This window comes from Gastrolobium bilobum, unplaced genomic scaffold (genome assembly GCF_033153095.1).
Source record: "Gastrolobium bilobum isolate Gb01-03AN ecotype WA unplaced genomic scaffold, APGP_CSIRO_Gbil_v1 utg20899, whole genome shotgun sequence".
Classification (NCBI taxonomy): Eukaryota; Viridiplantae; Streptophyta; class Magnoliopsida; order Fabales; family Fabaceae; genus Gastrolobium; species Gastrolobium bilobum.
This window is the reverse complement of record NW_026896444.1, coordinates 1365-10729: the sequence shown is the minus strand read 5'-3', so window position 1 is coordinate 10729 and position 9365 is coordinate 1365. Positions and strand designations below refer to the sequence as shown.

Genomic DNA, 9365 nt, shown 5'->3' with positions numbered 1-9365 from the left:
ATTTGGAAGGTGGTGTTAAATAGCCTAGATGGACATATCACGAGGCCCATCTGCTGCATCAGTTTGGTTGTCTGCTGTATTTTCTGGCACAATTGGTTGCGCAGGAGTCTCGATGTCCATTGCGCTTACTAAATCCATTGGCTCCTCCTTTTGCTGGTCATTTAACTTCATCAACTATCCATTCTTCACAAAATGAAGATAATGAACATTCTCCAGCTTCGCCGTTGGATTAAAAAGGAACACCTGCTCAAGGATATTCTCATAAGTGCCAACAACCTCATTTTCAAACAGTCCTTGATATCTCGCCACCTCAGAATTCAGACTCGTCTTCTCTTCACTAAGGAATCAATGGTTGCCAATAAGTCCTTCACTTGGTTGGACAGGCCAGTCTTTTGCGTTTTGAGTGTAGCATTACTGGCCTTTAACTCTTTCAGTTCAGCTCTTGCGACATGTCAGTTTTTTCATCTTTAGCCATCTACTTGGCTCGTTCAAATTCAGCAAGCACGTTGGTCTTCTCATCTCGCAGCATCTCAATCCGCTCCTTAAAGAAGGCAACATTACCTACCAAATAGAAGACACAATTCCAAGATGAAAGGGGGTTAGCCAAAAAATGGTTTGATATATAGGAAACCTTACGTAGATTCAGCAAGGTATTATACATACCAGTTAGCGACATTAAACGTTGATTTGCCATATTTCTTTGCCACCTCTCTTTCCCAGTCACCCATCTCAGCCTTTTCAATCAAATGGCCAATTTCTTTGCCCTTAGCGTATAAGCAATCCTCCATGTCCCAGTCACCTCCCCAATAGGTTGAATCTTGGAAAGAAGGGCTGGATTCTGCGGCTTTTCTTTTCTAGCCCCTTAATGATTGGATTATTTCTTTCTTCTTCTTTGAAGGGGAAGGCACTTCTTTGGAGATATGAGGACCAGGGGAAGTAAGGCACGTTGCGCCATGACTTGATTGTGCACCTGAGGGTGATGCACAAGTACATGTTTGTTGTATTCGGATCAGGGAAATACAGAAATTTGGATCCTCAGATACATCAAAGGAGCACCAGGAAAAGGTTTGTTGTATTCGGATCAAGGAAATACAAAAATTTGTGGTTATTCAGATGCTGATTGGGCATGATCACCCTCGGACAGGCGCTCTACTTCCGGCTATCGTGTCTTCTTTGGAGGAAACTTAATTTCTTCGAAGAGCAAGAAACAACCTGTTGTTGCTCGATCTAGTGCAGAAGCTGAGTATCGTGCAATGGCAAATACTACCTGTGAGTTAATCTGGTTAAGGCAGTTGATTCAGGAGCTTCATCTTTGTGAACAGAAACAACCCATGACACTCATTTGTTATAATCAAGTTGTGCTACATATATCCTCTTATCCTGTATTTCATGAGAGAACCAAACATATAGAGTATTGTCACTTCATTCGAGAAAAGATTCAGTCAGGAGAAATCAAGACAGCTTTTGTCAACTCTTCTGATCAACTAGCGGATGTCTTCACTAAAGCTCTTAGAGGTCCTCGGGTTGAATACATTTGTAGCAAGCTTGGTGCTCACAATATATACGCCCCAGCTTGAGGGGGAGTGTTAGAATATATTAGATATGAATAGATATGATTGGATATGATTAGATATGATTGGATTACTTCCTATCTGTAAATGTTTTGATTGGATTAGGTCTGGGCCTTTCACTTAAGCCCATTAGGGTCTCTATATATTGTAACTCTCTGAATTAGTTCAATACACAACATATTATTTCATATTCAAGTATATAAAACGGACAAGGTTATTGAAACTTGAAATAATATCTAATTCATAAGTGGCTTCTTCCACAAAGACCCCGGAAGAAGCAAGCTTCCCCAAGATTGAATTATCCCTCAGAATCATACTTCATTGCATGATCCCCACTTCACCAAAACCCAAATCAAGTCAAAGTTGCTCTAGGCCTATAGGTGCTACAGCTGCCATCACCCAATATCAAGAAATACTCACTTTCAACATCCTGATTCATTATACATAACGAGTCTAAATAAACCAAGCATAATCAATGTGGCATGGACAATCCTCACGCTCACCAAATAAGGCAACAAAGCCCAACATAGTATCAGCTCAATAAACCAAAATGAAACTAAAAACATAAGCAGCATCCAATCATGTCAGCATAAGCATGTAAACAACAGTCAACTAAGCTTCGGCCTCCTGCCGCCCGAGGTCTCAACCCCCGATGTACCTGAACCTGAAAATATGCCCCAAACGTGGGGTGAGATCTCTAAAAAGAAATCTCAGTAAGACAAGGGGTCCTCAAGGATCTCTCCACCCCAAACTCACTTACATGTGCAATATAAGTTCAAAAGCAAATAAACAATATAAGTTCCAAAATCTGTGCAATGCAGAATATAATCATGTCATGTGTGTCAAGAATCCTATTGGCCAGAGAATAAACATGCAGGATTTACACACGTCTACAACCTACAGTACAAGACGCCACTTGTACCTCACCCACAGAATCACCATATTGTATGACGCTACATACTCAGACTTACCGTCTAGGTGGAACAACACATACATGTCATAAGGCACTTGCACTTAACAGCTGAAAAGCATTTCAATAAACATCATTTCATGAAAACACATCATGCATATAAGTCATCCCCCCGTGGGGTACGGTGGAACCAACAATGGGCAAAACCGAGGACACGAAAGCTTACCTCGCAAGCTAACTATCCAACACAAGAGTCTAACCCAGTCCAATGTCCACAAACAACACTCTCACAGTCTGTTTATACCAACAATCATATCGATATTCATAATCTAATAGTTCATGACAATACGACAACGTTTTCCTTTTACGTTTCATGCCATTAGGCTTCTCACAAAGCCACAAGCCCTTAATCTAAGTGATTCTGACTTAGTTTAATTATTACAGGGGTTCAACTCTACCAATCATGGGTCCACAAACCCAAAATACCATTCTGTACGAACAGAACAGTGACCATCTCGAAATTTTCAATATATCTGGATATATGTCGAGGCCATATCCGGATATCCATATCCGGATATCTCAAACCCTATATCCGGATATCATATCCGGATATTTCGCGACAGCATGCAGTTTCTGCATTTCGCGAAATATCACTCCAAGATTGCTCTTTTAACGATTTCAGAAGCTCAAACATACATTTCTAGGTGTGTTTAACATTACCCACCCTTAAGTTATTAACTCTAGCTTGTTACATGCATCAAGGTTCATTCTTTCCAAAGAAAACTTAAGAACAAAGGTGGTGAACCTTACCCAAGGCTTAAAACAGAAGCAAATGGTGCTCTTGGAGCTCACCAATCAGCCACACAACACTGACTTCACAAGGCTACGAATTTGCCTTGCAAGCTTGGTCCTTTATCAACAATGGTAGCTTCTTAAAGCTCAAAATGCCATCATAATGGCTCCCACAACTCACACCAAGAAGTCAGCCCCCCAACCCTCACTCAACTAACACTCAACTCAGAAATAGATCACCTTACACTCTCTAAAGTCTTATGCACACTCACACATGGAGATTTAGTGGAGAAACCAAGAGAAAATGTGATCTCTTTGCTCACAAGGTGAAGAGGAAGAGGGTGGCAAGCATGGAAAGCTCAAGATTCAGAAGAGAGGCACGTAGAGTGTGAGATTTCTGACCTAGAAATATGTGCCATTAAGTATATATAGGCGTATAAAGATTAATCACACTGTATTAGAACTAATGGCTACATTTATCATTTTAATCCCAAACTTTGAATTCAGAACCTAGCCATTTTCCTAAGATTTGTCATATTTTTATTTTATTTTTCGCAACATTTTGCCATTACGCGCTTTTACGTAGCCGGTATCAGTCTTGACACCAGTTTTTATTATTTTGACTTGAAACTTGCTATACCAGTCCTATATATTATTCTAGTAATATTCATGCACTTATTATAATTTTTTGTGATACTTCATCGGTACGCAATTATACCGTAGAGCAGAATCGGTAACTGCATTTTTCGTCAGAAAAGCGACTTTCAGCATTATTAAGCCATTATATTAATTATTCTTACCTTACCATAATTATTTAAGGTCAATTATGAAATTATTCACTTAAGCTCATAATTAATTAATTAAATTCCTAATTTAACGGTGCGGGTTCTTACAATAACATTTATCAATGGCAACAAAGTTATTCTTATAATGTAATGCATTTGTTTAATTTCAAAACTGTGAAATTTTATAATAAAAATGTACCGAAGAGTTATGTGCATAGAGCACAAAAACCCAAGGGGAAATCCAAATGCAGGAAGATGGAGAGAAAATTATTTATTTGTGTATGTATACATATACATGATTGAATAACAAGGAAAAAAATCAAATTGAGCCTCCAATGAAAAATTACCCAACACAAAATTTTCTATCTGAATAAAAATCTAAACTATGAGGTTAAAAAAATCATAGCAGCTATGGAAGCAGCATATAGGCCAGTCTCAAGAACACTCCACCAATGCTTCTAATTCCTTGACTATTTGATCTACAGCATGCACGATCATCTTCTTTATCTGTTTCATTAAAAATCATCCACCATAAACAAACATAAAATAAGAAAATGTTGGCTAACATCACAATTTCTTATACAACTTAAGTAGGTTGAAGCTAAGGAAGAGAGGAGGATAAAAGTAGATAAGGAAATATGTTATAGAAGAAAATCACCTCTAGCTTATCTTCCCTCGCCTTGTGATTCCTAGGAAGACGACGAAATTCATCCTTTAATCGCAAGCACATATGAATATTCTCAGGAGACACAAAATCTGAAGCAACTTTAGTGCATGACTGCAAGATTTCCATTATTGTAATTAGAGTTAAAGGGGTACAATAAATAAAAATGTGATAATGAGGCAATCCAATATGTGTCAAAGAGAAGTTTTACCTTGAGATTCCTAACTTAGTGTGGACATCCAGCAGGAATAAATACTGCCTCTCAAGTTTCTGCTCAAACGTCCAAGGTTCTACACCTGAAAGTTAAGATTTGGGTAAATAACTAATTGTAGGCATTGCCCAAGTTGTTTGCAATTCTATGAACTAACTACTAACCAAATTCTTCCTTCAGCTTCTTCTTGTGCTCCAAAGTCAAATAAAAACATTGGTCATGAATTGGATGGACAACCTAACCAGAATAGAAATTAATGAACACCAAAGCATAAGAAGCAAGGATAAGCTCTATTTTTAGCACAATCGATATATATGTATATTTTTTGTTCGGAAAATGAATTTTTTTAGCTTAATTGCGTTGTGTTCGCTTTATTTAACTGAATATAATTGCATTTGGGGTTTACATTTGTGTTCCTTTTATTAATTCTCTTTATAAGATTCAATATTTTGTTCACTAGAGTTTTTAAGTTCTGGAACATAATCAGTTGTTGTTTATAATTAACTCAGTTCCTCATTCAGGTGAAATATTGATATTTATCTTGTTTAAGTCACAAGGTGGAATCATCCATAATTTCGAGCAGGTCCCTAAGTTGAAGTCGTGCATGAAGAAGAGCCACAATGCTAGATCGCATAATCTTAAAGTAAGCTTTGCGTGCACTCACGAGGACGTCAATAATGCCAACTTTACAACAAAAATATGTGACTCCTAATCCATGTTATATAGATTAAGAGTCCTCACTTGACCATGACATATGCGTAGTCAAAATTTTGTACCTCTTCCTTTGCTGCGCTTTATTTGTTTCCCGTCAAGTTCTGCCTGCTCGTGGCAATCTTTGTTTCTTTTGCCCTTCCTTGAGAGCAAGGTCAAGACAACCTGTCAAGAGGTACAAGAAGCTCATTGCTGACATTTTCCCTTGTAACCAGGTCTGTTGTTTTCTGTTTTGGGTTAATTCTTTCTTTCTTTCTTTTTTGGTTCCATGTCTCTCTAATCATGTTACATTGTCATTGCAAGAGCAGCTACTTGCCCAGCCCTTATATATGTAATGCAGCCATGCAGGAGGAAGTACCTTTACTAGATTGTAATTCATGTTAGTTTAATGTTCAATTGTGATATTTAAGTAGGTCAGTGAAGTTGAAGGCAAGCTAACATTGCTATTTAAGTAATGCAAATGCTTGTTTTGCCTCCCTGTAGCTAAACAATACAAGCAATTGAAAGATCCATGGTTACATGATGGTAGCCTTCGGTTTGATGCAACACATAAAATTAATCATGAGATATCTAAATTCTTTAGAATGTTTTCGTAGATATGCTTCTAACTTTTCAGTATCCTCCCTCCGAAAGATGTCCCAAAGAGCACCACATGTTTCTGTTGTTTCTTTAGAGATAGCAGGCACATCATTTGGAAATATCTTTCCATTGATTTTATGGCACTTCTTCAGGCATTCAGCAACCTAAGCATGACACTCTTTCTCATCTTGGCCCTTCTGTGCTTTCTTTAATTTTGAAATAACAGGGTGTTGTTCATCAGTTAATGTAACCTCAGCTGTATGTGTCAAAATATTCACCTGTGGAAATTATTGAACAAGAAATTAGAAATAAAAATTGAAGTAAATGTGCTAGCGTTTGATACCTGACACAAGATATAGAGGAAATTTCTAAAGATGGAAATATATTATGTGACACCCTCCCCTGTATGCATCCAAGTGAGATGCCTGCTAAAACCGATTAGAGTCGCAACGTTAACGTATTCAATTAAAAAATGCATTTTGAAGTCGCAAATAAATCTTGTCTTGAAATCGGGTTTCATAAAGAAAACAGCTAGTAATTTCATAAAAGCTTTTGATGCTGAAATCGTTAATTTTCCAGAAAACCTGTCTGTCTTGCAAAAATCACATAAAATCGAACTTACCAGCTTTTGAAATGGACTTTATATAATCTGAAAATAGACATCTGGGGCTTTACGCACATTAAAATTTATCTCATTCGGAGGTCTGTAGCCCCGGAAACAGAACTCGCAAGATGCATGCTAAATCAGTGCTAAAATCCAAATTTAGTACAGGCAGAAATTGTTTTGGGCAATCAAGTACCATAGCTATACGAGTTCCATGCAAAACAGAAAAATTCAAACTACAAAAATGTTTCACAATAAAACAGGACATAAATTCTGGGTACACCAATCTCCTTAAGATTACATCAACTACAAACATTCAACACTCAAATCCATCAAAGCAGTGACACAGTAGTGATTCAGGCAGAATTTTTCCAAGAATACACTGCATCAAATACTTCTTCTTCCTCCTGCAATTTTATAAAATTTGAGCCCCAGAAGGGGTGAGAAAAATCCCAGTAGTGTGATAGAAAAACCAATAATGCAACAGTATTAATTTAGATGCAGAATTTCCAAAATTGTCACATCCTCAAATAATTACCGAACAGATACTAAAGTGCAACAGAATGCGTATATAACGCCAGAATATTATATGTTCATAGCTCTAAAGTGCACATACTAGCTAACTAAACTCAATAGAGATTCCATTTGGCCCTAGCAGGGGGAATTCCAATTGAGGCCTATGTAAACTGAGCCACGGTTCCTTCTCCCTGTTACCTGATGGATGCTCAAACATATGCTTTCTTTCATAATCTTACGGTTTCCAAATGATGCATGTTATGCTGTAATTTGCTTCACACACATGACAATATGATTAATGCATGATGTTTATGAGCATGACAAAAAATCAGAATCAGAAAATCATAGTTCACATGACTATGCTACCAAAATTTTGAACATGGTGTCTCCAAAACAGAATTCCAATAAGTCCTCTCCAAAGGCAGATTATAAATACTTTCCAACAGAGTGTATATGAGACATATGAGCAACAATTCAAAAATTCATGAACTAAACTAACAGTCACAAAAGATTAATCCACCAAACACTTACCTTAGTGCTTTAGAGTTATAACCACAATATCATCAAATCAGTCCCCTTTTTTGTTAGAGGCTTGCGCACCTAATTAACAAATTTCCAAATCAGAATTCTCATCTATTTTTCCTATAAAACACATGTAATTTCCATTCCTCCTAATCCTTGGATTTAATCGTATTTCATGGTTCTTATACCAAATGAATTTTCTATCTTAAGATTAATTTACCAATTGTTATCAAGTGACAAATCCCAAGATTTCCTATATGCAAGCATGTACGGTTTTTAGGCCCTCACTTGGTGCTGCCATTTTCGTTTACTATAGCATTCCCCACATGAATTAATGTGAGCTAATGGTTCATTTAGCATGCTGTCTACTGAATTATAACCACATGCAAGGCTTCACAATTTTTGCTAATCCAAAGAGTAGTCCCGAAATTTAAGAGGAGCTATTTTCCAAGCTCACAAATCTGATTTTTGTGCGTGCATGCACTAAACCCATGGGCTGTTCGAATGAGCAGAAACAAGAGAAGAGGAATGACAACAAAAAATACATCCTCCTTACATGCATGTGAGACCGAAACAGTGTGGAAAAAAAAAAGGAACTTGGTTTTCATTTGGTACCTTCTTGCATGCACTCGAAGATTAGCGAATCGGTTAAAGAGCAGCAACCTTTCCCTTCAACGTTCCAAGAAACCGAGCTCAAGCTGCATGCAAAGGGGGAAGAACTCAATCAGGACCGAATCATGTAGTGAGGGACAAGAAGGTAATGAAAATACCTCACCTCCTTGATTTTTATCTTCGGCGAGTAAGAAGGAGAAGAATAGATGTGAGCTTTTAGTGTTTGGGGACTTTCTCTTAGGACATACGGCTTAGTGAAAGAGGTGGGAAGGTAAAGGACATGCAAGCTTTGTTGCTTGATGTTCGGCCGAGGGAGTAAAGGAGAAGAGAAGGAATTATGGGCTTAAGTGATGAGTTCTTCTCTAAGGAGACTCGCGGCCTGGAGGGAGAGGATGGCTGAGTTTGGTTTTGAATCAAGAGGATGGTTCTGAATGGTTTACTTACAATGCGCATAGGGAGGGAAAGATAACGGGGGATAAAATGGTTTACTTCTTGTCCAATGAGAAGTAGTCATGTAGATTTCTTAGGATAAGTGTAAGAGTTAGTCATGGATCAAGGGTAGGAATGGTGTTGGGCTGATTAAAGTCCTCCATTCAGAGGCCTGGGCAGGCGCCCATTAAGGGTCATTGGGTCCAAAATTTCATTTCCTAATGAACATTATTTCATGTAATCCCCTAAGTAGTACTAAGATTTTTTTGTATGTTGTAATTAAAATTAATCCTATCCTTTTAACTAGTGTTTCGAATTCAGAAAATATATACTCATTCCTAATTGCATGTAAAATAAATTTCCTAATTTATGCGGGATGTTACACTCTCCCCACCAAAATAGAATTTTGTCCGCAAAATTAGACTTACGTACTTAATTAAAGAGTTCCGGGTACCAATT

The 9365-nt window shown here is 37.6% G+C and overlaps 1 long non-coding RNA gene across 2 annotated transcripts; it reads right to left on the bottom strand.

Annotated features, from left to right (window-relative positions):
* Positions 1-4478: 4478 nt before the first annotated feature.
* Positions 4479-8937, bottom strand: LOC133299796 (uncharacterized). Of its 2 annotated transcripts, XR_009749984.1 has the most exons (8): positions 8641-8936; positions 8481-8563; positions 7875-7943; positions 5710-6501; positions 5098-5170; positions 4934-5018; positions 4717-4836; positions 4491-4565 (listed from the first exon to the last, which is right to left on the bottom strand). It is a non-coding gene; the product is annotated as an uncharacterized LOC133299796 (long non-coding RNA). The 2 variants fall into 2 exon arrangements; XR_009749983.1 differs by having other exon boundaries at positions 4479-4565; positions 5098-6501; positions 8641-8937.
* Positions 8938-9365: the final 428 nt, after the last annotated feature.